This window comes from Ornithorhynchus anatinus, chromosome 8, assembly GCF_004115215.2.
Source record: "Ornithorhynchus anatinus isolate Pmale09 chromosome 8, mOrnAna1.pri.v4, whole genome shotgun sequence".
NCBI classification, from domain to species: Eukaryota; Metazoa; Chordata; class Mammalia; order Monotremata; family Ornithorhynchidae; genus Ornithorhynchus; species Ornithorhynchus anatinus.
The window spans coordinates 65,347,581-65,370,958 of NC_041735.1; the positions used below are offsets into that span (position 1 = coordinate 65,347,581).

Genomic DNA, 23,378 nt, shown 5'->3' on the forward strand with positions numbered 1-23,378 from the left:
AGGAGAAGCAGGTGCTTTTGTATTTTCCAGACTTACTTTCCACTTTTCCAGAAGCAGCGCGGTCTTGTGGCAAGGGCATGGGGCTGGGAGTCCGAAGAATCGACTTCTAATCCTGGCTCTGGCACTTGTCTGTTGTGGGACTCAATTTCCTCAACTATAAAATGAGAATTCGTTCCTCTCTACTTAGAGCCCCTATGGGTCAGGAACTGTGTCATAACTACCTATGTGTCTCTACCTCAGTGCTTAGCACATAGTAAGTGCTTAACAAATACCATTGTTTTTCTTAATATTATTTCAATACCAACTTCACTGAACTCTCGATCTGCTGAAGGGAAGCAGTGTTGCCTAATGGATAGAGCCCAGGTCTGGGAGTCATGAGGACCTAGGTTCTAATCCCGCTCTGCCACTTGTCTTCCGCGTGACCTTGGGCATGTCACTTCACTTCTCTGTGCCTCATCTCTCTCATCAGTAAAATGGGGATTAAGACTGCGAGCCCCTTGTGGGACAGGGACTGTGTCCAACCTGACAACTCTGTATTTACGTCAGCGCTCAGTTCAGTGCCCGGCACGTAGCAAACGCTTAACAAATACCGCTAAAAAACGACGACAACAAAAAACTGGAATGGGTCAGTGCTTCTGGCTTATACTTGAGTTTTATTAAACGTCCGGATCGATGCATTTTCCAATTTGTATTCAACTGGGTGAATTTATTATTGCTGAACTATCCGAGAGTGCTGAGTTCTCCGTTTTAAACGAATGGGCTCCTTTAAATCTTCTCAGAATTTTCTCAGAACCCTCCCAGCCGATGTATCTCAATAATTCATTTAAAAATTAATATTAAAAGGAGCTCATTAGGCTTGACCTTCAAATGAGCTAAATGTGTGTGTGTCTATGTGAGACCTATAAATAACTTGCCCTCCAATTCTGTCTTTTGAAATGGTGTCCTTCTGGTTTAAATACTTGAAAAAAATTTGAGTTTACGAATGTGTTTTATGGAAGAATCAGTCGAAAAACTGGCAAGGGAGACTGCAAAACTTCAAGGGCGTAGTCTTTCACTGTGTCAGGGTGCTTGTTTAGCGTGGCTGGGGCGAGGGATGGTAAAATTCCATCAGATTCCATTGCTCGTGTGCCGCAAGTGAAATGGGGCTGTATGTTCAGATTCTGTTCGCCCCTTCCATTTTCTGCAAGAACAGCTATTTATGTTCCTAATTAAAGAGAGATAAGGAAAACACTTTTGCATTTGTGAAATAAAAAAAGATTTGGCTTATAAAACGCATCTCTGCATTTTAGCAACAGTTTAAATTTCAGGGGTGGTTTTTTTTTTTCAGAATTATCATTTTAGAGTACAAAAGCGGGTCTTTAATGTCGAAGCAAGGTGAACAAACGTCTCCTGTTTCCCTCTGGCAGCGACGAGTGTTGAAAGTGTTGGCGATCTTGGGCCCAGCTGGACCCGTCCAGGCATCCCGAAGCCGTGCCGGCCCGGAGATTTTCCCAATCCAAACGCTAAGAGGTTCAGAGCTCATGGAAAGAGGGTGGCCAGTGGCCCCAGGGGCTCTGGGAGTTGTGGTTTCTGCCGCCCATGAGTTTTTTTTTGTGTGTGCGCCAGTAAGGACCTCCGCTCACAGCGCTCTGCACACAGTAAGCGCTCAGTAAATACAATTGACAGCGCTCTGCACACAGTAAGCGCTCTGTAAATACGATTGACCAACTGACCCCTGAAAGGGATCTGGGGTCAGATCACTGGCCTCTGGTTCAGCCCAGACTCACATCAGCAGTTCCTTTGCTTTGGCATTTCTCTCATTAATTAATTAATTCATTCATTCAATCATATTTATTAAGTGCTTACTTTGTGCAGAGCACTGTACTAAGCTCTTGGGGAAGTATCTTCTCGGCCATGAGACTTGGAACCGGGATTCTGTGGGGCCCAGATCATGCCTAATTCTAGGCCCCAGGAGACCCCGGCAAGTCCATTACATCTCTGCCATCCGTGTAGCAAAGTTGTGGTTTCTGGTGGAAGTGAATAATTAGGTAGATTGGAGACATTTTTTTTTTTCCTGCTTGGTTCCATTGTAAAAACTGGATGGCCTGTAGTAGTGAAAAATTAAACTGTGAATATCAAAAAGTATTTTATTGGCCAAAGAATCGCAGCATTTAAGTTGACACATCTGTACACTCCATAAATTGCAGTCAGCAACTGTGATCTGTAGATATTTTGTCTTGTAGCCATCTGTTCCCCAGAAACAATCATTTTTCCATCCTTGCTGAGAGTACATTAAATAACCCCTTAGGAAAACTAATGTATTTATCACTGAATCATTGATTTCCTTTTTCATCTTTTGATGTTGAACAAATAGCATATTGGAAAATATTTTACATGGGTCTTTGTAGCAATACTAATAAGCTTTCGTAAGGCCGTTTCAAAAGGGAATTGGAAAGCCATCCGTCGTTCCTGTTGAGAATCTTTTAAAGGAGTTCCGGGATTCTTCACGGTATTTTTTATAGAGAAGCGGCATGGTGTAGTTGATAGAGCCCGGGCCTGGGAGTCGGTAGGTGGTGGGTTCTAATCCCGGTTCGGCCACTTGTCTGCTGTGGGACCTTGGGCAAGTCACTTCACCTCATCTGTAAAATGGGGATTGAGATTGGGAGCCCCATGTGGGACAGGGACTCTGCCTCGATTTGCTCGTATCCGCCCCAACACTTAGTAGAGGGCCTGGCGTATAGTAAGCGCTGAACAAATACCACAGTCATTATTCTTATAGAAACTGGGGTTCCTGCTGTAAACACAGGATGACTCTTCCCCAGTGAAACACGGAATTGACTGTAAATGCTATTAATTATTACATGGAAATGATGGATCGACTAATTAGAATTGTAAGCAGCGTGGTTTAGTGGAAAGAGCCTGGGCCTAGAGGTCAGAGAACCTGGCTTTTAATCCAGTTTCTGCCACCTGCCTGCTATGTGACCTTGGGCAAGTCACTTCACTTAACTGTGCCTCATTTTCCTCGTTTGTAAAACGGGAATTAAATCCTAGTCCCTCAACTAAGACTGTGAGCCCTATATGGGACACGGGCTGTGTCCAACCTGAATATCTTGTATCTACCCAGCGCTTAGTACAGTGCTTGGCACATAGCAAGCACTTAATGCAGCGTGGCTCAGTGGAAAGAGCACGGGCTTGGGAGTCAGAGGTCGTGGGTTTGAATCCCGGTTCTACCACTTGTCAGCTGTGTGACTGTGGGCAAGTCACGTAACTTCTCTGTGCCTCAGTTACCTCATCTGTAAAGTGGGGATTAAGACTGTGAGCCTCACTTGGGACAACCTGATTACCCTGTATCTACCCCAGTGCTTAGAACAGTGCTCTGCACATAGTAAGCGCCTAGCAAATGCCAACATTAACTAATTAATTCATCAAAATGATCCTAATAATAATGACAATAATAGCAACACCTCATATTCACTAACATGAAACTGTATCCAGATTAGGTAAGATTAATTAGTATTGTTTTAGTCCGAATTCATATCACTTGTAATCATTATGAGTTTTAATTCTGGGCCTGGATCAAGATCCGTTTTAGTAGTAATAATTATATTTTTAAGGGCTTATTGTGTGCTGCATTAAGGCCTGGAACTGTGGGAAGTGCTAAGTCAGTCTACCAATTCCAATCAATCAGTGCCTCATTAGTATTTATTTAGCACCAACTCTGTGCAGAGTGCTGTCCTAAACTCTCACGAGAGTGCGGTACAATCAATGGACTTGATCCCTGTCCTCAAAGAGTTTACAATCTAGAGGGGGAGACAGACGCTAAATATACGGGGGGGGGGGAGAAGTCAAAACGTAAGTCACGTACGTGAGCTAGCGTTTACGTGTGTGTGCATAAGGACCCCTGGAACGTGTGAGAATTGAAGTGGTTACGTGGTGCAGAAGTGACGATTGAGAGTTTTGGGAGACATAAACTGGGAAGACCTCCAAGAGCACATGTGTTTTCAGAAGGGCTTGGAAGATGGGAAGAGCTGCGGATTTGAAAGGGAGAAGGATCCTCCAGCTTCATATGCAATTTTTTTTTTTTCACCGAATCCCACCACTCCAAGAGTAAAGGGTGTCAGCTGAAGCTTGGGGTGGTGGTCTTCACACGAGCAAACGGAAACACGTCTTCGCACACTTTGGAATTCGTCACCACAGGAAGTTGGCTGGGCTGAAAATAGGAGTAGTTTCAGGAAGGATTTAGCAAAATTCATGAATGATGGGTTCAGGGTGAGTTTATAAGAAGGAAGGTTAAAGATTAAAGCGGGAGCAGTTCTGGTGCTTAGAAGATGCATCTTTATTTAAGGCCGTGGGCCCCACGTGGGACGTGGACTGTGTCTATCCAGGTTAGTTTTATATCTGCCCCAGCTCTTAGCGAAGAGACTGGCACATAGAAGGCACTTAACAAACAAAAAAAAACCCACTAGCGGATGATTACCGAAGGCACCGTAAGCAGTTGTTTTGGTTATTCTTATTATCATTGCTATAATTATTATATTTTTAAGCACTTACTATGTGCCAAACACTGTACTAAGCCCAGGGGCAGATACTTAACTTCTCTGTGCCTCAGTTACCTTATCTGTAAAATGGGGATTAAGACTGTGAGCCTCACGTGGGACAACCTGTTTACCCTGTATCTACCCCAGCGCTTAGAACAGTGCTCTGCACATAGTAAGCGCTTAAATACCAATATTATAATTATTATTACAAGACAGGTCAGATGCCACCCCACCCCACGTGGAGTTTGCAGTCTGATCATCTTGTTGCCACTGCTGGAGACCAGATTCCAGCCTGGAAGAACCACTGATTTGACTCAAGAATCATAGCATTTATTAAGCACTCACTCTGTGCCAAACACTATGCAAAGGACTTGTATCGGTAAAGTATAATCAGCGTGGACACGGTCCCTGTTCCGCACAGGGCGTACATATTATTGTTACGTATTGGGGAAGCTGTGTGGCCTAGAGGCAAGGGCATGGGTTTAAGAGTCTGAGGTTGTGGGTTCTAATCCAGGCTCTACCACTTGTCTGCTTTGTGACCTTGGGCAAGTCACTTAGGCGACCTTAGAACCCAGGTCCTTCTGACTCGCAGGCCCACGCTCCTTCTCTTGAAGAGTTCACAGGACCATCAATCAATTTTAGTGGTCAGCTTTGTTCCTCCTCTTTCTCGGTCAGGGCGACAGATTAGAAAGAAGAGTTAGAGACGGAGCCAAGGAGGGATTTTTGCCTGAGATTCTTGCTATTGGGGTCCAACCCTGTTTATCTTGAAACACTAGAGGGATTGTAGGTCTTTATTTATATTCCTAGAGAAGCAATTGTTTATTATCAACACGTGAGAGCAATAAACGGAGCTATTTTGGGAGGTCAAAGAGGGCGGTTCCTTCAGCTCAAGTGAAGTGTGTTAGAGTGGCGGGCCCTTGACTTGCATCTTCTGAGCAGACTGGAGGGACATCAGAGCACGGGCAGGTGGCCTCTTTTGACCTCTGAACCTTGCATGTTAATTGCAGCTTCCCTCTCCAGTAACAAAAACCAGTCAGGCCTACGTTTATGGTTTTCACGTTATCCTTTATTCAGACTTTTCGAGTTTTCAGTCAGTCCCAAAACTTGGAAAAATGATGTGTGTGTGTGGGGGGGGGGGTGATTATTTCGCAGAGTCAGGCTCATGGATCATCAGTCAATCAATAATCAATCAGCATCGCAGAGTAGAAAGAGCACGGGTCTGGCAGTCAGAGGACTTGGGTTTAAATTCCAGCTTCTCCGATTGTTTGCTGTGTGACCTTGGGTAAAGTCACTTCACTTCTCTGTGCCTCAGTTCCCTCATCTGTAAATTGGGGATTAAGACTATGAGCCTAATGTGGGACAGGGACTTGTAGATACCTTATATCTGCCCCTGTGCTTAGTGTACAGTGCTAGGCACATAGTAAGCGTTTAAATATTACAAGTACTATTATTATTATCATCATTATTTTGAAAGGGGATTTGGGATTTGGATTAAATTCTAATCTGAGTTTTGAACAACCTGCCGTGTAACCTTTACCCTGCCTGGTCAGAATATCCCTGATGGTTCTTTTCTTCGTCTCTTTGTAGACATCTTTGGCCAAAAGATCATGGCAACCTGGTAAAGAACCACTATACTAGGGCACTCGGGCACTGGGGTGGACGCAAGCAAATCGGATTGGACGAAGTACCTGTCCCCCGTAGGGCTCACAGTCTTAATCCCCATTTTACAGATGAGGTAATTGAGGCACAGAGAAGTGACTTTCCCAAGGCCGCATAGCAGGAAAGTGGCAGGGCCAGGATTAGAACCCATGACCTTCTGTCTCCCTGGCCCGTGCTCTATCCAATACGCCACGCTGCTTCGATCCCTGCCCTCAAGGAGCTTACAGCCTAGTGGGATAGACAGACATCACAGTAAATTACAGGAAGCAACTTAAATTGAGATATGGACATAAGTAGGGTAGCGTTGGGGTGAGTCTCAAAATGTAAGATATGTTCTGGACCTAAAAGAGATATTCCACTGGACAGAGCCCTCTTCCAAATTTCCCTTTACTTCCTGTAGACTGGCGGTGCACAATCCTTTCTCTTTGCTTTTCAGAGCTCACAACACGCCCCAAAGTATATGTTTGACAAGGAGGAAATAGGCTGAGACCGGAGCGATGATTCCTCGCTGAATGATGATTTCTTCTCTCCCTCCCATGGAATTGTATAAATGCAGCATAGGGCAGTGATTTATATGTTTATAGACAATGAGTCAGAGAAACATATAACTCTCTAAAATTATACCCAGAGTTGGCCAAAAATCGTGAAAAAAAACAAAAAACTCAGCAACATCAACCACAACAACAACAAAAAAACCACCCTACCAAATCCGGAACCTGAAATTAGCTAAGGACATCTTAATGGAAGTTTGCTGTAACCGTTTTGCTCTGAAATTCTGATCGTCAACTCTGCGTACGTTGACGTCGTCGCGAAATCTGGTTCTGGTTACTCGGTCACATTATATAGGATGTGTGTATTCCAACAGTCTGAAAGAAATTACGTTTTGAGACCAAACTTGGGCAATCCATTTTCAGATTGATTTTGGTAGGAGGGAATTGTTGATAGACGTTACATGAAACAGATGACAGAAATGAGAGGAGAGAGGCCGGGCCAAAGGGAGCCTGCCGACTTCAGTTTGACAGTCACGTCCATCCCAACTGTATCGTAAATAACTCAAATCTGCTTTTGTTTCTGCTGTTCCTGTGACTTTAGATTTGCCGGTGGGAGAGAGGATTCTTGCTTTTAGTGTGAGCTCTTTGAGATCAGTCTTCAAACTGCATTGTAATCTACCAAGTGTGGCTTAATGAATAGAGCACAGGCCTGGGAGTCAGGAGGACCTGGGTTCTAATTCCAGCTATGCCACATGTCTGCTGTGTGACCTTGGGCAAGTCACTTCTCTTCACTGGGCCTCAGTTACCTCATCTGTAAAATGGGGATTAAGAACGGGAGCCCCCATGTGGGACAGGGACTGTGTCCATGCTGCTTAACTTGTGTTCATTCATTCAGTCGTATTTATTAAGCTCTTACTGTGTGCAGAGCAGTGTACTAAGCGCTTGGGAAAGTACAATACAACAATAAACAGTGACATTCCCTGCCCACAACGAGCTCACAGTCTATAGTCGGGGAGGAAGACGTCAATACAAATAAATAAAATGACAGATATGCACATAAGTGCTGTGGGGCTGGGATGGGGGAAGAGTGTCTACCCCATTATCTACCCCAGTGCTTAGAACAGTGCTTGGCAAATAGTTGGCGCTTAACAAGTATCATAGTTATTTATTATTATTATTATTTTACGGTGCTCTGCTCACAGTAGAGTGTAAGCTCCTTGAGGATTGTGTCTATCAACTTATGCTCGGGAAACGTTGTCCATGGATCGATTTGGAAAATTTCCCATATTCACCTTGGTTCGGTTATTCCTGTCGGCATTTCGGAAACCACCTCCATCTGGAATGTATTAGAAATGTTGGGAGGTGGAGAGGAGTCAAATCGATTTTGAGGCTTGCTATATCTAGGACCAAAATCCCATTGCCGGATGACGCATCCAAAACTGAACTAGTAAAGGGGCTTGGCATATGGTCATTGCTTAATTATGCTATAATACTCATCACTGTCATTCGACGGCCTGCTGAAGTAAAAGTTATGATCCCTGCCTTAGAGAGCTTAAGCTTTAGTGGGGGAAGACAGACACAATTACAAATAGGAGGAAAAAGAATGGAAAGGTGGGTAGTTGGATGAGTAATTAATAGTCTGTGTAAATTAGTATGTACGAGACAGTACAAGGGTGGAGATGGTGTCAAAGTGTTGTAGGGCTGAAGGTGGAGTGAATAAAGAGTGCAAATCTAAGTGCGGTTACATGTGTAGACATGATAGTTGAAGCCGTGGGAGTGAATAAATTCTCTGTAGAAATGAGTGTAGCTGGAGAATACAAGGGGACCCAGAACTGAACCTTGAGGAACACTCTCATTTAGAGGGTGGGAGGCAGGGGAGGAGCCCGTGAAAGAGATTGAGAGGAGCGGCCAGAGAGATAGAAGAAGGAGAAGCCGGTGTCGGTAAAGCCCAGGGGGTGATCGACAGTGTCCGAGGAAGCCGAGAGTTGGAGGGGGGATTAGGATGGAGTGGAGGCCGTTGGATTTGGCAAGGAGGAGGTCACTGGTGACCGTAGAGATGGCAGTTTCCATGAAGTGAAGGGTGCAGAAGCCAGATTGGAGGATCACAAGGAGAGAACTGGATGAGAGGATGTAGAGGAGTTGGGGAAGGACAGGTAGGAGGGAGATGGGGTGAAAATGGGGGGATGTCAGGAGGTCAAGGGAGCTTTTTTTTTCTTTTTTTCCCGAATAAGGGGTAGATGGACATATTTGAAAGCAGTGGGGAAGGAGTCATTGAAGAAAGACTCACTGAAGATGGAGGTCATGGAGGGAAGAAGGGGTCCTTGGGTCGACTGCCTTTGTCAGGAGTGACTCAGACAGCATAGGACACATCTGCCGCATCTGAAGGGCCCCAGAGCCACCAGCCCCTCGCCTCAAACCCAATAGACCCAGGAGGCCTGCGATTCCGGAAAACACCGGACCCGATGCGGCCTCCCTCACTCAGCTCCTCAGGTCTGGACACGGACTAGCATCAGTCACATCTCCTCACGCTACTGCTGCTGCTGCTGTGAAGAAAACAGATTTGGAGGAGGCGGTCTGGGCCCAACTGCCCCTCAGGGAGACAGAGCTGGACCTGCCTCGGCTCTAGAGAAAGAAAGTCAAACGGCTGCTCACCCCCAAGGGATCCGGCCCCGGCCTCACCAGCACCGCTCTGTAATACGCCATTTTCTTGTCTTTTCCAACTCGCTTGATTTTCTTTCTCTCTCTTTCCACCTGGCAGTGCTAGGTGCCCCAGCTTCCTCCCCATTCAGGTTTCAGCCGGGAACTCCCTTCCCCCGCTTCCTATCGTATTCTTCTCTCACCTCGGCCCTCAGCCGAATGGCGAGAGCGCTTCTGTTACATCCTACTCACCCGAGCCCTTAGTATAGCTCTCTGCACATGGTAAGCGTTCATTAAGTATGATTGATGGATGGGTCGATTCTCCCTAGGTTTTTATTTCACATCTATCGGTCCCTACCCTGATGTTGGTGCAGTGTCGACTTGGTGGAGGCAGAGTGGCCTAGCGGATAGAGCACGGGCCCGGGAGTCAGAAGGACCTGGGTTCTAATTCCGACTCCACCACTCGTCTGTTGGGTCACCTTAGGCAAGTCACTTCAGTTCTCTGTGCCTCAATTCCCTCACCTCTAGACTGTGAGCTTGTTGTGGACGGGGAATGTGTCTGTTTTTGTTCTTTTGTACTCTCCCAAGCGCTCATTACAGGGCTTTCCACACAGTCTTGTCTTATGCTGTCGAGTCGTCTCCGACCCCTAGTGACACCATAGACACATCTCTCCCAGAGCCCTCCCCCCCACCATCGGCAGTGTTCTGGTAGTGTATCCGTAGAGTTTTCTTGGTAAAAATCCGGAAGCGGTTTACCATCGCTTCCTTCCACGCAGTGAATTTGAGTCTCCGCCCTCGATTCTCTCCCAATCCGCTGCTGCCCAGCACGGGTGAGTTTTGACTTGGAGCCGACGGCCTGCCACTCTCCAGCCACTGGCCAAGCTAGGAGTGGAATGGACGGGCCTCTGTTCGATTCTCCCTCCCGTAGTCAAGACCGGTAGAGTCCTGGAAACTCTCCAGGTTTGACTCTGAGAGGGGCTTCCACACAGTAAGCTCTCAATAAATTTGATTGACTACAAAATGGGGATTAAGACTGTGAGCCCCACGTGGGACAGGGACTGCGTCCAACCTGATCACCTTGTCTCTACCCCAGTGCTTAGAACAGTGTTTGATAGAGTAAGCACGTAAGAAATACCGTCATCATCATTCCTATAATCATATCTATTGAGCACTTCCTCGCAATCATTGTGGAGTAGAAGCGTTTGCAGAAGGGTTTGGGGGGTGGGGAGAGCGGCGATCTGCCAGACGGAAAGAGGGATGGAGCTTCGGAAGAGAGGGAGAGTGTGAGGCTACCGCTGGAAGCGATGAGGAAGGTACAGTCACTGTCCTGTGATCAATTTCACCACAGAGGTGCCTGTCTCAATCAAGCGATCGTCTTTATTGAGCACCTGCTATATGCAGCTCTCCTATGAATCAACGCCTTAGCGTGGCAGGAGAGTCTGTGAACGCTGACGAAGCTTAGAGCTGCGCCGTGGAGAGGTATTCTCTCGTCGGGGATACCCGGAATGTAAAGGTCTAAGCCGAAGCGTCAGATGTTGTCGATTCACCTGTGCCGGGCAGCTGCGGCGTGGGAAAGAGTCATAGGCGGTTGATCAAGTGATTAAAGTCTTGATCAAAGACAATGGCAGAGACTTAAGATTGTACTGTGCGGAAGAAGGCAATGGTAAACGTCTTAAACACGTTTTACCAAAAAAGCTCTATGGGTGAATCCAAAAAGTCTCTGTGAATTGGAAACAACTTGATGGCAATTGATAATGATAATAATAATAATAATGATGGCATTTGTTAAGCGCTTACTATGTGCAAAACACTGTTCTAAGCGCTGGGGAGGATACAAAGTGATCAGGTTGTCCCATGTGGAGCTCAAAGTCTTTATCCCCATTTTACAGATGGGGTAACTGAGGCACAGAGAGGTTAAGTGATTCGCCCAAAGTCACACAGCTGACAAGTGGCTGAGCCGGAATTTGAACCCATGACCTCCGACTCCCGAGCCCGTGCTCTTTCCACTGAGCCACGCTGCTATGTGCTGAGCATTGTACTAAGCGTTTGGGAGAGTATAATGAAACAGGGTTGTGTTATCTTACAGTCTAGTCTCATCCGTCATCCCCAACAGAAGAACTCCTTCCGATCCCTCGGACCCCTTGTACTGCATGAACCATTTTCTTTAATGTCACCAACAATTTTTTTTTTTTAATAATGGTATTTTGAAGTCCTCCATGTCGAGCACTGTTCAGTCAATCAGTTGATCGTTTTTTTGAGTGCTTGCGGCGTGCAGAGCTCTGTACTAAGCCCTTGGGAGAGTATGGGATAACGGAGTTGGTAAAAACGTTCCCTGCCCACACCGAGCTTACAGGCTAGAGGGAGAGATAGACATTAATATAAATGAATGAATGGCGAATATGGATGTAAGTGCTGTGGGACTGAGGAAGGAATGAATAAAGGGAGCAGATAGATCTAAGGCAACAGTGATACAAGAGGGAGTAGGAGAAGGGGGGAAATGAGGCCTTAGTCAAGTAAGGCCTCTTGGAGGAGATGCTCTTTCAATAAGACTTTGAAGGGAGGGAGAGTAACGTCTGTCGGATATGGGGAGGGAGGGCGAGCCAGGCCAGAGGCCAGATAGGTAAGCGTAAGATTCAGACACTAGTTTGGGAACAGACTAGTGAAGTTCTGAACCTCTGTTGACTGTTCTAAGCCCTGGGGTCGATACGAGTTAATCAGGCCGCATGCAGTCCCTCTTCCACCTGAGGCTAACAGTCTCCAAAAGAGAGCTCTGCGTACTAGAAATGAGGTTCTGGAAGTTCCCGTTTAACGCATCCGTCCCGTTCGGGCCCGACTCCGTGGCTCAGCAGCCGTTTGCTCCCTGTGGCGTTGGCTTGGAAAACCCAGCGGCGCGGATTGACGACGAGGCCTCCCACGCTGAAGCGGAGACCGGAGAGCGATTTGGTCTCTGCGTCTCGAAGGAACGTCTTCCGTAACCCCGCCGGTGTCTGGGGAATGGGCAGGGCTGTCTATCTCTGAAATTCGGTGGGTTCGTCTGGGAGAGAACAGCGTCCGCCTGTTTGTTGGAGTAGCGGCCTAGTCTGGTAGAGAAAGCCCGGGCTTGGGAGTCAGAGGACCTGGGTTGTAGTACCGCTCCCCCACTTCCCTGCTGTGTGGCTTTGGGCATGCCACTTCACTTTATGATAACTGTGGCATTTTTTAAGCATTTGCTCTGTGCCAGGCACTATACTAAGCACTGGGGTGCAGCATGGCTCAGTGGGAAGAGCACGGGCTTTGGAGTCAGAGGTCATGAGTTCGAATCCCGGCTCTGCCACTTGTCAGCTGTGTGACGGTGGGCAAGTCACTTCACTTCTCTGGGCCTCAGTTCCCTCATCTGTAAAATGGGGATTAAGACTGTGAGCCCCACGTGGGACAACCTCATTCCCCTGTGTCTACCCCAGCGCTTAGAACAGTGCTCTGCACATAGTAAGCGCTTAACAAATACCAACATTATTATTATTATATAAGGTAATAGGGTTGGACGCAGTCCCTGTCCCTCATTGGGCTCACTGTCTTCATCCCCATTTTGCAGTTGAGGTAACTGAGGCACAGAGAAGTAAAGTGACCCGCCCCAGGTCACACAGCAGACAAGTGGTGTAGTAGGGTTCAGAACCCAGGACCATCTGACTTCCAGGCCTGTGCTCTATCCACTAGGCCACGTTGCTTTTCGTGGCTCAGTTTCCTCATCTGCAGAATGGGGATTAAATACCTGTTCTCCCAGCTATTTAGACAGAAGCTCCATGTGGGAAAGAGAGATGGCATCCGATGGGATTATGGTATATCTACCCCAGCATTTAGTGCAATGTCTGATACGTAGTAAGTGCTCAGCAGATACCTCAGTGGCGTTGATGTACAGATCTGTAATGTCTTTTATTTATATTAATGTCGGTCTCCCCGCCCTCTAGACTGTAAGCTCTCTGTGGGCAGGGAATGTTCCTGTGTATTGTTCTGTTGCACTCTCCCAAGCGCTTAGTACAGTGCACGGTAAGCTCTCCGTAAATACGATCGACCTAATGAATGAATGATTGGATGGTGAGGGTCATTCAGAGCTGCAAAAAAATCTGTTTTTGTCTGTGCTGTGACTCCAGAGATTTCAGTGCTCTAACAGGGATAGGTACTCCCAAGTACCATTCGAAATTTCTTTGTTTTTATGGTTTGGTTTGTTTTTTCCTCTCTAGACTGTGAGCTCTTTGTCTCCAGGGAACCTCTATGCCAACTCTATTGTACTGTGCCCTCCCAAGTGCTTAGTACAGCGTTCTCCACACACTAAACAGTCGTTAAATACTCCGGATCGATCGATTGATATTTGCCCAGTCCCCAGGGCCAAAACCGCGGGCCCCGACTCCGGGTTTTCTAAGAAGTCCTTAAATGCCTTCCAAGTCTCCGGTTACAGTAAGTGACACCGGCTAGTGATTTGATTGGAGAGTTGAGAGCCCTGTCTGGATTTACTCTCTGTACATTAACACGGGTCACACGGACACGGGCTGCATTTTAAATCAGTAACGGAAGGCCGTGGGCTGTCTTAAACCGATCCCATCAGCTTCCCCCAAGACCGATCGATCCCTAGGGGCCCAGCCCGTGAGCTCTGCTCTTCTATGAATGGACTCGGGGCAGCCTGCAGTTTCATTCATAAAATGGAGGGTGGTGGGAGGGCGGGGGGAAGGGCTCACAGCCCCTGGAATGTCCATTTATACGGAGCCGAAGGGTGTAATGTTCCCCCAGCTGCCGCTTCTGCCGATAGACTTGCCGTAATGATTAATGCTCATTGGCTCTCCGGCCTGTAACCCAACACCGTTAATGGCTTGTGCCGGATTCCTAATGTATAGTGAATGAGAAGGCCGCATTCTCAAATCAGAAACATAAACAGGAACTGGTTGGTCTGAATTCCATTCAAATATGTCACTCCAGCCCTATGCTGTTTATCAAACTTGGATTTTACAGGCTGGGAAGGGGGAGGGATTTGGGCTGCCTGGCCATTTTTTTTTTTTTTCCTTTCGCTGTGGGATCATGGAGAGACGGGAGAAAGTGGGAAGCATGGCTGTTGTGTGCTAGGTTAAAAAAAAAAAGAGAAATGCAGCTGCACCCAAGCTTAGAAGTGAGATGTTCCAAGTGCTGGGAATGAAAATAGTAGGGAGAAAATGTGGCCGGCCCGAACCGTGATGCTTAATACAGCGGGAGAGGCTTGGGAGGCTGAACTTTCCACTTTGGTCGAATAGTGATGATAATAATAGGAAGAAAAAGAATTGTGGTATTTCTTAAGCGCTTATTATGTGCCAAGCCCTGTAGTAAGTGCTGGGGTAGATAAAAGCTAATCAAGTTGGACACGGTCCCTGTCCCACATAGGGCTCACGATCTTAATCCCCATTTTACAGATGAGGAAACTGAGGCCCAGAGAAGTGAAGTGATTTGCCCAAGCTCACACAGCAGACGGCTGGTGGAGTGGAATTAGAATCCAGGTCCTCCTGATGCCCAGGCCCATGCTCTATCCATTAGGCCACACTGTTTCTGTTGTTATTATTATTGCTATTACTAATAGTAACAAAACTAATGTGATATTTTGAAAGTGCTTAAGTGGTAAGAACTGGGGTTGATGCAGGATAATTCGAACGGATGTAGGCCCTGCCCTACATGGCCCTCACAGTTTAATCATAATTGTAATAATAATAATTTTGGAACTTATTAAGCCATTACTATGTGCCATACACTGTACTAAGCGCTGGAGTGGTTACAACCTGATTACCTTGTGTCCTCCCACAAGTGCTTAGAACAGTGCTTGGCACATAGTAAGCGCTTAGCGAGTACCATTATTATTATTACAAGCAAATCGGGTTGAACACAGTCCCTTCTCCCACACGGGGCTCACAGTCTCAATCCCCCCTTTCCAGTTGTGGTAAGTGAGGCACAGAGAAGTGATTGACTTGCCTGTGGCCACACAGCAGACAAGTGGCGGAGCCGAGATTAGAACTCATGACCTTCTGACTCCCAGGCCCGTGCTCTGTCCACTATGCCATAATTAATGGTAATACTGTAGTTTAATGGACTTTAATCTCTATTTTCAGATGAGGTAACTGAGGCATGGAGAAGTTAAGTGATTTGCCCCAGGTCACCCAGCAGGCAAGGGGTGAAGCTGGGATTAGAACCCAGGTCTCCTGATTCCCAACTCTGAGTCCATGTTTATCAACCGGACTTTAGAGTGGGACCCTTCTGTTTTAACTAGCAGGCAATTATTATGTGCTATTGAAGTTGAATCTTTAGTGCCTCGTCATAAAGGAAAAACAAAAATCCACATCATTAGCTTACTTGTGAAAAGCATTTCCAACTGAAGTATGATCGGATAAACACAAACAAGGGTTGGGGAATTACTTTTTATCAATCATTCAATCGGTCAATTAGTGTATTTATTGAGTGCTTACTCTTTGCAGAGCTGTAAGCGCTTGCGTGATAATACAACGATCCAGCAGGCATATTCCCTGCCCACAAAGAGCTTACAGTCTAGAGGGAGAGACAGACATTAATATGAATAAATCGCTTCAGAACAAGGGGAATCATTCTCTCTATGGAAGTTTATTATTTTTAGGTGGAGAAATGGGGGTGTGCTCTGTTGGAAAATTCCGCTACAGTGGGGAAAACAGCTCAGAAATAGATCTTGGATCCATCTCCCCCATCCTTTCCAGACAAAATCCTCCCAGCGAGGAGTTCTGTCCTGATCTTTACGTCAGCTCCAGATAATAATGGTGGGATTTGTTAAGCGCTTACTATGTGCAAAGCACTGTTCTAGGCGCTGGGGAGATACAAGGTGATCAGGTTGTCCCACGTGGGGCTCACAGTTTTAATCCCCATATTACAGATGAGGGAACTGAGGCACAGAGAAGTGAAGTGACTTGCCCAGAGTCACGCAGCTGGAAAGCGGCGGAGCTGGGATTAGAACCCATGACCTCTCACTCCCAAGCCCGGGCTCTTTCCACTGAGCCACGCTGCTTCTCTAGATAGGCCGGCCCCAAGACAGACAATAGTTATGGTATTTGTTAAGCGCTTAGTATGTGCCAGGCACTAAACTAAGCGCTGACAAGGTGAAACTGAGCCTGGAACTGAGGGACCGAGCAGTGAGGTGACTTGCCCGACATCACATACAGTAGGCAAGTGGCGGGAGCCGGGATTAGAACCCGGGTCCTCCGACTCAGGTCTCGGTTCTGGAATGACTGTCTGACTTTCAGCACTCAGGCTTCTGGGCATATCTGTTCCAAAGTGTCTTCAAGGGAGATAAGTCACCCCGCTGTAACTCCAACTATTAAAAGACCAGAGTGGGTTTTCTATTCAGAAAGCTCTTGTTTATAGCTTTAAAAAAAACCCCTCAAAATAGCGATGCAATTTTAATGAAAAAAAGATTGTAGGAAAAACATTGCATTTGTCCTTCAGGAGGAAAGTGAGAGACAAGAGTTGGCCTTAACAATTTCACGTTATTTTGTGAGACTTCTGTCAACAACATGGCATGATTGTATTGTGTAATAGTCCCGCCGCGGGGTAACAAAGTTAAAATGTTTATTAGGGATTATTAATGTTGAAGCAGATAGTGCACAACAGACCGATATTGTGAGGATGAAATGAAGGTGAGGAAATCAAAGGAGAGGGAGGGAGAGGGGAGGTGGACCACAACATATTTGTTGCAATTTAGTTCACTTAGAAATATCTAATTGTGTTGGTTCTGTTTAATTCTGTATAATTACTCCGAGAACCTTGAGTAGTTCAAGACTGGAGCCTCAGGGGCTTTTTGAAAAATGTATTTCGGCTGGCATTGGTGGACAGATCTCGTTACCCCGTTCTTTGTTTTTTGTTGTTTTTTTTTTTTTTTCATTTGTGGAAGACCTGGCAGAGTGCTAAAATACCCAAGAAACTCACTCCTCACGGGTGCACTCTGCTCACTAAGTCTATCGCTACAGCTTTATTAAGCGTGCCTTGTAAAACCATCCCAGGCTCATAAAACCGTGAGCCTGGTAGAGAGTTTAAACTAATCTGGGTTGGACGTGGTCAATATTTACCCAGGAGATTGTCCAAGGAAAACCCAGATGCTTGGAACAAGTGAAGTTTGTGATTCAGTAAGTGAAATTCTTTCCCCGGCACCCACACGGCCGAGAGCCTGCATCTGTCCTCTCTTCGAGCCGGGGTCCGGTGAGCCGGGCCTGGAATCTTCCCAAATGGGCCAATTTCGTGACTGTAAATATGCTCGGGTCACTTAACTCCGGTTCTCTGTCCTCCTCTCTTCCCTCTTGAAAGTCGTGAGGGGTTTGCTGCTGCGTAATGAAATGGCAGTGTGCTTGATCCCCAGCTCAGTGGGAAAAATGATCCCTCTCTAGCTTTTTGGTTACCCGTGTTTACCCCGCTCTCGGAGATCAGGGAAGATAAGAGCTGGGCTGAGGGAATCCATTAGGTCGGCGCACCGGCAACAGTGGGAGAAAATCCATCATGTGTCCCTCGAGGGACGTAAATTTACCCAGGGTTTAACAGGACCTTTTTTAGGTCACCCCACAGGGTGGGGAGATTCAGAGATTCAGGGATGGAGTTTACTTTCAGGCTAGGATTTCTGACCCGTGACTAGCGATTTGGTTGTTAAACTGGGCGAGGTGCCTGACGGGTGGCCCCTCAAACAAGTTTGGCTCGTGGAGGTGTGCCCCTTCTGAGCTTCAGACCCTCAGAAAGGTGTCCGGGAAGGATATGGGGCAGGGCGGGGGAAGACAGGTGGAAACTAGTCTGTCCCAGTGGAAAAAGCGTGGACCTGGGAGTCAGGAGACCTGAGTTCTAATCCCAGCTTTGCCAGTTGTCTGCTCTGTGACCTTGGGCAAGTCATTTAACCTTTCTGTACCTCAGTTTCCTCATCTGTAAAATGGGGATGAAATTCCTAGTCTCTCTTTCTGTGTCTGATCTGTTTTTAGCGACAGCAGAGAGAACGGTACCAGGCACTACAAATGCTAAGTATAATAACACAACAACACACATATCTGTAGTTTATATGTGTGTGTATAGATATATGTATGTGTGTGTGTTTTTGTGTGTGTATATATGAGTTACATATATATGTATATGTAACTCATTTATTATATTTGTAATTCATTTATTTTAATGTCTGTCTCCCCTTCTACACTATAAACTCACTGTGCGCAGGGATTGTCTGTTATGTTGTACTCCCCCAAGCACTTAATACAGTGCTGTGCACACAGTAACTGCTCAATAAATATGATTGAATGAATGATTGACAAATAAACATATATTTCCAACACTTGAAAATATATATTTTTCATCACAGCTCAGTGCTTGACACATAATAAGTGCTTAACACATCCCCTAACTGCTATTTTTATCTTTACTATTCATGCTCTAAATAAAAAAAGGGCAAATGAAAAAAATCTCTCAGCATACCCCTGTCGATCAGATCTGCCCTACCTACTTTTTATGCCCTTCTGTAGTTTGATCTTGATGCCATTTAATTTGGGGCCACTAAATTCTCACCCTGGATGTTCTTCCCACCTTCAAAGCCTATTTAAAGCACACTTCCTCCAAGAGGCCTTCCCCGACTAAGCCCTCGTTTCCTCTACTCTGTCTCCCTTTCTGCAAAAGCCTTGGATCTGTACCCGTTATTCATCCCATCCTCAACCCCACAACACTCCGTGGCCATAACTGTGATTTATTTTAATCTGTCTTCCCCTCTAGATAATAAGATCATCACGGGCAGGGAAATGCCTCTCCCCAGTGTTTAGAACAGCACTCAGCTCCCAATGAACACGATTGATTGATAGATTGAATGATCTGTAGGCCCGTGGAGTCGCGACAAAAATGCCTGGGTTAGTCACGGGCTGGGGAGTCAGAGGACGTGGGTTCTGTGTGACCTTGGGAAAGTGTCTGTGCCTCAGTCACTCCATCTGTAAAATGGGGATTACGACTGTGAGCCCTCGTGGGACGACCTGATTATCGTGTCATTACCCTAGTGCTTAGAACAGTGCTTGGCACATAGTAAGAGCTTAACAAATATTCCATAATTATTATTATTATTATTAATCTCCAGGAAATGACTGAAGTTTCAAAGAAATGAGGTAATTATTGAAACTGCAGCCCAGTCAAGATTGGTAAAATGATTTTTCCAGTCATTCTGCTGACTGGAGGCTAAGGGAAGTGCCAAAATGGCAGCATTAGAGCCTAGGTTAAGGTAACTACTACTTTGGTTCATTCATTCACTCGTATTTATTGAGCGCTTACCGTGTGCAGAGCACTGTTCTAAGCGCTTTGGTTAAGGGCTTTGACATCATCTCCCCACCACAAAGAAGTAGTAGCCCTTCTTGAAAGTTTCTAGATGCTTCCAACTGAGCCTTGCTTCTAGAGCGGCCACAGAGAGAGTCCAAAGTAACTCAGTGACTTCAGTTCAGCCCTCAAAACGATACTGCGGCCGAGATGAGTTATCATTCCTTAATCAAAGGAAAATGTATAATGTGTCTGCCATTTCAGATATAAAATGTTTGCTTTTGAAGTCGATCGCTTAACCAGCTAACGTACTTCTGAGCCTTAGCGGAGCATTGTGTACGATTTAAAACGGCAATGCTAAATTTCATTGGTTGGCCTTTTTATTAGATAAGGTAGAAATGAAAGCAGCAGGCAATTTAATTAGCAGTAATTTTTCTGGGCAAGTCATTACTTTGATGAACTTCAGAGCAATGTTTATGGCTCCTAATTAACCATGTTAGTCATTTGATTGAATAATCACTTTGGAAATGTTTCTACAATTTGATTAGAGTCTGACCCACCCTGATAGTCATAAATTAACTGGTAGCACTTTAGAATAACAAGACTTTAGTTACTTTACAGGGAATAAGCTCTTCTTGACTATATTTTTTTCTGTCCCGTGTGGATTGCTTAAAAGGACCCAATTTTAAGGATAGGTTGGACTTTATGTCTTCCTCTTTAAAAGCCACCGAATGATAATGATGTTTAGACAGTGGAGCATGAGCTATGTGATCAGGATTGTCTAAAACCGAAACGGCAGTGACTCCCGGGTAGTTTTGGCTGTTGTCCGTCTGTTTCGATATTCTCCTGACAGATTTTAAAGTGAGCCTGGTTGCGATCACGGAAGAAAGGAGAGAAGGTCGCTAGGATTTGTGAGACTGTGGGGAGGAGAATAAAGTGGAAGGACTCTGAATAGATGCAAAACCCACTCCCCCCCCCCCCACCCCCCCCCGATGACCACTTTACTCTTTTCACTCACCTGCACTTATTTGCTTTTTAACTGGAGTCATTCATTGGGCACTTGCGCGGTTACTCACCCTCATTCACTCGTTCATTCAGTTGTATTTATTGAGCGCTTACTGTGGGCAATTACTGTACTAAGCACTTGGAAGAGTATAATATAATAGTTACGTTCCCTGCCTACATTGAGCAGTCTACTCCTATCCCTTCTCTCCCCTTTTCACAGAGGCACTGGAACCTCATTCTTTTGTATTCCAGCTAGAAGAATCGAAAACCCAACCCCAAATGTGTCTACCCACTTTGTGGGTCTTCCTTTTTACCTTAGCCTGTAAACTGATCTTTTTAATGTGATTTTAGTAGAGATCTACATGGTATGTTTGGGCATCCAGAGTCTCAGATATTTTATTTTTATTTGTTTCTCCTCTTAATGTAGGAGTGAAGTTTTAGGGTTTTGCAATGAGTTCAGTAAATTTAAGGAGGAAATGTGAGTGTTAGATGAGGTGTCAGAGACTTTCAACCATGTAAGATGTTTCAGGATTCTTGACCTATGCTGTCTGCTTTTTTTTTTCATTTGGTTAAATGTCTTGTTTGGAGTTTTATAACTTCACCAACATCAATAATGACAATAATAATAATTATAATATTTGTAAAGTGCTTACTATGTGCTCGGCACTGTTCTAAGCCCTAGGGAGAATATAAGATAATCAGGCCAGACATAGTCTGGGTCCCACATGGAATTCACAGCCTAAATGGAAGAGAGAACAGGTATTGAATTCACCATTTTGCATAAGAGGTAAACTGAGACACAGAGGAGTTAAATGATTGTCCAAGGTCACATAATGTTCAGCTCCAGTCGGTGGAAAGTGGAATGCAGATGGGCTGTGTTAAAAGAGTGTTTGGAGCTCAAGATATTAATAAATGTGGTATCTGCTAGGTGCTCACTATGGGCCAGGCACTGTACTAAGCCCTGGGGTAGATCCAAGTAGATACAGACAATGACTCTCCCCCCGCTTCAAAGCCTTTTTGAAGGCCCATCTCCTCCAAGAGGCCTTCTCAGACTAAGCCTCATTTTTCCTCAGCTCCCACTCCCTTCTGCGTCTCCCTGACTCGTTCCCCTTGTTTTTCCCCCGCTCCCAGGCCCACAGCACTTATTTCCCTAGCTGTCATTTTCTTTATTTGTATTGATGTCTATCTCCCCTTCCCCTTCACCCCCCCCCCCCCCCAGACGGTGAGCTCGTCGTGGACAGGGGATGTCACTCTTTATTGTTGAATTGCACTCTCCCAAGTGCTTAGTACAGTGCTCTGCAGACAGTAAGCACTTAATACATTTGAATGAATGAAGGAATATGAATGAGACAGTCAAGTTGGATAGGTTTTCCTTAGCAAGTAGTAGAATCATTTATTAGAATTAATCTTTGAGCCTCATGTGGGACATGGGCTGTGTCCAATCTCATAATCATGTATTTAGCAGAGAAGCAGTGTGCTCAGTGGAAAGAGCCCGGGCTTGGGAGTCAGAGGTCATGGTTTCTAATCCCGGCCCCACCACCTGTCAGCTGTGTGACTGTGGGCAAGTCATTTAACTTCTCTGTGCCTCAGTTACCTCATCTGTAAAATGGGGATTAAGACTGTGAGCCTCGTGTGGGACAACCTGATGACCCTGTATCTACCCCAGCGCTTAGAACAGTGCCCTGCATTTAGTAAGTGCTTAAGAAATACCGACATTATTATTATTATTATTACCTTGTTTCCCCCCAGTGCTTAGAAAAGTGCTTGGCACATGGTAAGCGCTTAACAAATATCATTATATTCTAGACGGCGAGCCCGTTGTTGGGTAGGGATTTTCTCTACCCATTGCCGAATAAGTACTTTCCAAGTACTTAGTATAGTGCTCTGCACACAGTAAGCACTCGATAAATACAAATGAATGAATGAATTCAGCAACAAATTCATCAACAAACCAGACGACAGTCGATGCTTCCCCGGCTGTCCCAATCCCGAGGGGTTCACTTGGCCTCAAAGGCGAAGCCGGGATTTTGCTTAAATCTTGCCTTTCGTACCCTGGTAACTCCGATGTGGCCAGCTAGGCCGTCTCATCTGGGTGGATCAGTCTCCCGCAGTGGCGGCTGCGGGGAACCAGAGGGGTAGAGCGATTCGAGCAGTTGGAGAAACTGCACACCTGTGGTTTGACGGAGATCGCGTAAGACTTGGACCTCTTTGTCCCACCTAACTGTAATCATTCCCAAATGTCTGGTGGGTCGGAGATATCTGTTCCAGATCGGGTGGGCGCCTTTCATTTCTTTCCAGCCTCTAGCTAGGATACGTCAGAAGGAACCAATAATCATTCATTCATTCTTCAATCGTATTTATTGAGCACTTACTGTGTGCAGAGCACTGTACTAAGCACTTGGAAAGTACAATTCAGCAACAAATAGGGACAATCCCTGCCCACAACAGCCTCATAGTCTAGAAGTGGGGGAGGCAGACATCCAAACAAGTGAACAGGCAGATAATAGTAACTGTGGTATTTGTTAGGCACTTACTATGTTCCAGGCACTGTGCTAAGCACTGGGGTGGATACAAGCAGATCAGGTTGGACACATTCTCCATCCCAGATGGGGCTCACGGTCTCAATCCCCACTTTACAGATGAGGGAATTGAGGCATAGAGAAGTAAAGTGACTTGCTCAAGGTCACACAGTAGACAAGTACCAAGAAACCTCTAGACTGTAAGTTTGTGGTGGGCAGGGAATATGTCTATTCATTGTTACGTTGTACCCTCCCTAGCACTTAACATGTTGCTTTGCACATAG

At 45.8% G+C, this 23,378-nt stretch overlaps 1 protein-coding gene across 5 annotated transcripts in view; it reads left to right on the plus strand.

The window, feature by feature from the left end:
- Positions 1-23,378, plus strand: part of ETV1 (ETS variant transcription factor 1) — a 124,140-nt gene that overhangs the window by 79,686 nt on the left and 21,076 nt on the right. The window lies entirely within an intron of this gene.